Here is a 7,361-nt window from a genome sequence, read left to right as displayed (position 1 = left end):
TGTAATGTATATTCTATATGTAAAGATTTATGCTTCGTTTGTTTATTTCTTTCAGATTTATTTTTATAACTTCAAAGAAATTTGGACTATTTCCAGTTAGTGATAGATTACAATAGTGATGGAAGAATCTACACTGTGAATTTCACACACTGCCTCTCCTAGGGCAAGTGAAATATTGGTTTAATATTACAACTCCAATATAGGAGTTCATTGGACATGAGCATCTTCACGGGGTCCTAGCATGGACTCTGAATTGCCTGTTGCTCAGGGATGAGAGCAGCTTTGCCCAGACATGGTATTTGGGATTTGAGTGAATGGAGACACCAGCTCCCCAGAATGACGGGGTAGTTGTGCCTTGCAAACGCAATGACCCTTCTGCTGTGTCAGCATTTCGAGCTGGAACGCAGACCTGCCGAGCGGTACAAAACTGTGGCAAAATAACAGAGGGCAAGTAGATGACGCGCCCGTGCACCTGCTCTTTTAGCAGCAGGATGTGTTTATCTCCGGCTGGCTTCGCTGCGCTTCCCAGGTTGTAATACAGCCGAGCTGAGGATCATGCATACGGCGGGTGGGGAGAGGCTGTCAGGTTTTGCTCTCACTGCATGCTCACGTACACATTTTACGATTGCGACTGGGAATGAGGATCAAAGAGTTTTAGATAGGGGACTGAAGACCAGAGAGTGCTCACAATCGGCTCACAGCCAGGTGGGCAAGCTGCAGGATTCTATCTGCAGTCCATTCTAGGTCCAAAACCCCTAACTGTCGGAGGCTCCAGAACATGGGGCCAGTACTGAGCGGCCCCACAGCACAAGGCGCACACCCAGCCTACCTCCTACCCCAAGACTCACAGAGCTTGGGGAGACCTCCGCAGTCAGCCTAAGCAAGGCCCAACAAACACTAACCCTTTCTTCAGATGCTCTTTGTAAGAAACAGTCCTGGGATCAAATACAACATTGCTTAAATTCCCAATCTCATGGTGAAGGAACTATAAAAAACGTTCCCCAAATTTATCTTCTTTAGAAGATTTACTGAACCATGGGATGGATGGGCCATGGAACATCCTTAGGCAACGCTGTGTAAGGAAATGCTCACACTGTGGGGTATAAGCACCTGAAAGTAGGGTCGCTGTCACCGGCTCTTTAGCACCTCTCCTATAAGAGGGCCTAGGATTTGCTAAATACATGACAAGTATGCAAACAAATGAAGCCTCCACTCCAACTGCCCTGACAGTCTGTCTGGGGGGAAAGAACAAGCACAGACCTGTGCTCACTCAAGGCAGGAGGATCAACCTTACCCTTCTGTACCTTCTCCCTGAGCCTTTATGCAACCTTACTGATCTTCACATTGAGCTGGAGGAGGATGAAATACTAGGAGAAAGGAACAATTTATGCAATGTCTGCTACATGACACAAGAGAAAGGCACTTTTTCTATGTTGTTCCATTTAATTTTCCTATCAGCCATATAAAGTAGGTCTTATTGTCTTGACCTTTTGAAATGGTAATACAAGCTCAAAAGAAATAAAGAACTTGCCAAAGATGCAAACCTGATTAGTGTGTCTGAATCTAAATCCAGGATGGTTTGACTCTAAACATTCAAGTATATGTTACCCTGTTTTCCATAGAGAGGAAATTGGATTTGAGTGAATTATATAACATTCTCCCCTAAATATGAACTAACTGTAAAATAAGCCTTACCGTGATTTATCAGGATGCTTGTGATAAGCTCCACCCCCAAAATAAACCCCAGTTAAGATGGTTGGATGGCTGCATTTAGTACATTTGTTGCTACACATAACAGATGTATCATAAAATAATATTAATATATAATTAAATATGAATAACTAATGTTATTGACATTAATTATTAAGGTAAATGATAATATAAATTATGATTTAGTATTTATAAATACTTTTGTATGAGAGGTAGACACCTATGTGACCAGATGAACTCCAGACTTGCTGTCAAATGACCAATAGGGCACAGAAACAATGCATGAATAAGATGCACACTGAATAACAAATGAACACGACTGTGTCTAATATAATTATCTACACCACATGTTATAATAATGCATATGAGCAGGACACATGAACAGGAAATGCTTATTAAGATCTCTGGGGCTTGAGATGTAGCTCAATGGTAGAGTGCTGGCCTAGCATGTGCAACGCCCTGGGTTCAATCCCCAACACCACAAAAGAAACAAAAAGATGCTCGAGTTCAAGATCTCTGTTGCTAGACATGAGACATTGTCTCATTAGGGCCAATGCTTTTATAAGGAATGGAGTTGCAAGATATTCAGGTCACAATTTGGGGTTTGGAGAGATATGATGATGTTTCAGAATATGGCATGATTGTACTTGAATACCTGTAAGTTAGTGTATATGAATAAATAAATATAGATTGTCATACATGAATAATGTACATTGTCATACACAAAAAGTAAAAATGTCTTCTGAAAATATGCCTATGGTGTTTTTTGGAGTAAAAGTTAATATAAGGTCCAATCTTATTTTTGGGGAAAAAGTTTTTATACAGCACAAAAACTTCAATCTTCTTTAAATATGTTGTGGATATTAATTGGCTATACTGTACTTATTGAAACACAATTCTGCAGACTTGACTACTTTCCTTTTGCTGAAGAGGTTATCTCCATTAAAAAAATAAACAAAGCAAATCATTTTGGACCATTTCAAAGACTAGTTGTAAACAGTTTGAAAGTGCTCTGCAGGTATGAAAACTGTGTTACTATCCTGTTTTTGAAGAAAGTCTCCTTGCTCATTTCTTAGTTCCTTCATTTTGTCAAACCTTCAAAGACAGAAAAACTTACGGACTTGCTTTAGAAGAGCTGGGCAGAACTGGCAGTCTTTGATTAAAGGTCTAAACCAACTTGGAGAAAATCCTGCTTTGTGCAGTATACATTTTTGTCTGATAGGCAATGTCTGAAAGTGTGTATGAGGGTAATTATCCAGGGAAAATATAGGTCCGGAAAACCAAGGAATGAATCACTAACAGAAAGTAAACCAAAAGAGTCAGCATACTTTAAATTTTAGGGGTTTTGTGAATGAGTTAAGAGATGAATTAGAAATGTTTTAGTATCTGTGAGATAAAAATATGCTAAGAAACTAGAAAACAAATTTTCCAAGTAGTTTCATTCTTTTAAATGGTCCCAAAGATATTTGACAGGAAATGATGACCGTAAGTGGTATAAAACCAATAGTAACTAATATTAATAAGCTCTTACAATGTACTGAGCATATATTAATCACATACCATGCTTTATCTTGTTGAAAACTTGAAAGTTCTGGTGAGTAGTGTCTTTTCTTCTGAATGGTAACTATAAGGAAAGCTGGACTACAGTCTTGTCCTATAATAGGCCAGATGCTCTCATATTTGCATCATATTTGCAGCTTGCTTCATACCTGTCACTGTCCTTATGTGGGAAGAGGTCTTGGATTTTCATACCTGTTCTGTCTTAAGTGCCTCTCCCACTAGAGTGTACAGAACCCCTGCCATTCAGTTGTCTTCCTAATCACATAGCAATAAATCTTATACCATTATAGACTGTAAGAATAAAATGTGTTTCTTCCTTCCTGGAAGCAGAATAAGAGCAGATACATTTTTAAGTACATTTTCAAATGGAGACAGGATGCCAGCCAGGACCTAGTAATTGTTCTATGGTCCACCAGCGGCTTTATGGCTTTGCAGACACCATGGCTTTGTACTCTAGTGACTGCACCCTTATGGAGGTACAGATATTCTTCCTGCCAGCTTTATGGTTTGTCCAGCTGTTACCAGCTACTTCTTCCTAAATACTCAATTTGAATTTCATGAAAGAAAGAACATGACTGCTTCAACTAGTCAGAATTTCATAGAGGATGCCAGTCCTGGGCTGGGCATTTCCTGGCCAGTGTTGGCCAGGAAAAGTATCTCTCCCTAGCCTTGTCTGCCATGGCCAGGGAGGAAGAGTGAGACTGCGTAAGGCAGGACTGGGAAACCTAAAGGGTGAGGGAGACTGACATGCTCTTGGAAGCTTCTAGAAAAGGATTACGACTATTAGACACCTTTCTTGACCTGTCCAAAATAAGCTTCTTGAGACAATTGTACCAAAAATGTTTAAAAAGTTATTTTACTAGTGATGAATAGTAGACTTTTATCTGCAGTCAGATGACTTGAAACCACGCCAATATTGTTCTTTAGAAAGACCTACATCTAAAGTGAAGTTATGATCACACAGTTCTGGATGAACACAGATGTTAGGTGGTAAAAGGTGAACATACAGATCATGTTAGAGATATGCACAGCATATGACAGGTATGGACTCATCACCATTATGGGCCCAGACTTTCTTGGCTTCAAAAGTCTATTATATACTAGAGATGGTCTGACACATGCTAGATAACTCACTTGGAAAATCTGCTTTGGGGTACTACCTGAGTTTCCCCGGCTATCTTGGCCTCTGAGATTTGCCTTTTTCTAAGGATGATGCCTTAGTTACAGGTATGTGTAACCCTGTGCCTAGCTGAAGCCAGATTTATCTTAAAGAAATGGTTCACATACTGATGAAGACAGACAATCTCAAGATCTACAGCTGGCCAGAAACCCAGGAGAACCTGCAGTGTATTCCAAGCCCTTGAGTTGGCAAGCTCAAGACCCAAGATCACTGATGCTTTAATTGGAGGCTGAAGGCAGGAAGCATAACATCCCAGCTGCAAGGAGACAGATAGGATGTGCTTTTTCTGCTCTCAGGTGGCAGAAACCAAAACCTTTTAGTTTGGTTCAGGCCTTCAACTGTACAATGAGGCCCACCCCCATGGGTGGTCTGCTTTACTTGGTCTACTGATTGATGAAATGTTAGTTTTGTCCTGCAACCCTGCAGACATATCTAGAGTGATATCTGATCAATCTGAATTAGGTTGAAATACAAAATTAACCATTACAGATGGTACTTATTTTTTATGGTTAACCAGGTAATTAATTTATTTTCAAAGGAAAAACAAGAATCTTATTTTGGTATTGTAAGTTCAGCTCAACAAAGCAAGTCTGTGGTTGTCTGCTGTGCCATTGTGATTGTGGAGCCCAAGGCATAGCAGTCCACATTTAGATTGCTCCAGCACTCTAGGCTCAACTTGGAGTGACAAAAGCAATCCAGAGCTCCCAGCGTGTATGGAATGACTTGCTCTTGAAGCAGAGGTTCATCTATACCATTTCCCCATCTAGTACTGTGAGGCAATGTGGAGTGCATGGGGTCCTTGAGACCCTTTTGGGAGTCCTGAGGTCAAAATTACTTTTAGGGGCTAGGGAAATGGTTCAGTAGAATAGGTGCTTGCCTGGCAAGTGAAAGACCCTGAGTTCAATCCCCAGTTCCAAAAAAAAAAAAAAAAAATTATAGAAATTCTAAGATGTCATTTGCCTCTTTCACTTTCCCTCTTGCCTAACTGCAGGGGGGAGTTTTCCAGAGGCTCTGTTATACGCACTACACTAGTAGGATGCAAGAACGGAAAGATCTGAGGAACTAGAAGCTTTTGGCCAGAATGCAAGGAGATTTACAAATATATAGCATTGAAGACACTGATACTAAATTTTTATTTTGGGAGATAGTTTTTTATGTAAATATTTTATTTATACTATGATATAATTATCTTATTGTTGCTTTTTAAAAACAGTAAATGGGGCCAGTGAGATAGGTCAGCAGACTAAGAGCTTGCTTTGGCGAGCACAGGGACCAGGGTTTGATCCCTGGTGCCACATGCTATGCTGGTGCTGTCCCTGGGGTATGTTGAGCAGGTGACCAAGTCCAGGCATGGTGATGCACACCTGTAATCCCAGCAGTGGGTAGGCTGAAAATAGAAGATCACTAGGAGTTGAAGCTGCCTCCTGAGACCCTATATCAACTACACAAATAAAAATAAAAAAGTAAATGTTAAAAGAATCCACTTTCAGAGAAAATTTCTACAGAATAGTGGATGAAAAATTAGACATACCATCTTAACAAAATGATAGTGTGACTCTAGAGGGAAAATTCTGGGAACTTCTGTTCTGTGATTTCCTATGTTGCAGTAAGTTTAACTCGATCTGTTTCTAATGTTGCTTCTTTACAATTTACACTGACATCAGAATTTACCTCATGAGTTTAATGCATTCACCTAATCATTCAGAAACATTTGCTGGATGCTTTCTGTCAACTATTCACCTACTCAGCGTAGACGCCGTGATTACAGAGATCACAGCCCTTTTTTCAGGAGTAAATAGTCAGCAAGAGTCAGATGGGCAAAGAATTTAGGTGTGGGGTAGTGGGGAAAGGCCAAGAGCTGTACTACCATATACATTCTGGAAGTTGGTTTTCCTAGCAAGCCAGAGTTTATTTAGCTTAACTTTGTGCAGTGTATAGTGATAGGGGTATAAAATTATAATGCAAATAATCTTGCCTTCTAGAAGCTCATAGCTATTGCTGAGACACACACACACACATACACACACACACACACACACGCACACAAATTAACTGTGGTAATTCAAGGCCATATGAGATTAACTGAAAACTCATTACTTGAAACAAATAAAGCCGTGTTTCACAGAGACATCTTAAAAGTCTGTCAGAGGACACAGCTTCACCCAGTAGCAGATACAAAGCTGAGTCACAAAGAAGCTTAAGTAAGTGTGAGGAGCAGAGTGAACTTTATGCCAGACAGGAGGAAGTGTTTCAAGGTGGAAAGCAGAGAATGACTTAGACTTTTTTTAAAATTCTCTTCAGGTCTAAAAGCCTCCTTTTTTAAAAAAATAAACATTGCATTTTCTGAAATTAAATTCATGGCATAACCTCCAAGCATATGCATTTTAAAAGCTGAAGTACATTGCATGAAAATACAGTGTACTTAGTAATCTGAAGGAGAAAGGCAGTAGAGTGTGTGTCGATACAGAATGCTTGAGCATGACTGCACAAGTAGCCCACATGGAGGCGTCAAACATTTGCACCTCTGTGTAATGGCTACCATGAAACCAGAGGAGCAAAATTATAAGCTTTGCTGAATAAGTAGAGGAAAATGAGAGAGCAGAGGCACAGAGTGCAGTAGAATAAAATCTGGAATAATGGCAGGCTGGGCAGCCTCTGGATCATAACAGAAAGAGGGAAGGAGCCCTAACTGTAGGAGAAATAACATGTAAAGACAGAGTATAGACTGTTGAAGTGAGAAAATAAGGAAGCACAATATTCTTGCAGGGGCTGGTGAGATGGCTCAGTGGTCTAAAGCACCTACTTAGAACAAGCTAAGTTAAACAAAGCACAGGGACCGCGGTTCAATCCCCCAGCACCACATGCCAGCCAGCCCTGCCCCCTGGTGGGCTGAGCTGGCCACACACACACA

Source organism: Octodon degus, unplaced genomic scaffold (assembly GCF_000260255.1).
Source record: "Octodon degus isolate 3935 unplaced genomic scaffold, OctDeg1.0 scaffold00269, whole genome shotgun sequence".
Classification (NCBI taxonomy): Eukaryota; Metazoa; Chordata; class Mammalia; order Rodentia; family Octodontidae; genus Octodon; species Octodon degus.
This window is presented reverse-complemented; position numbering follows the sequence as displayed.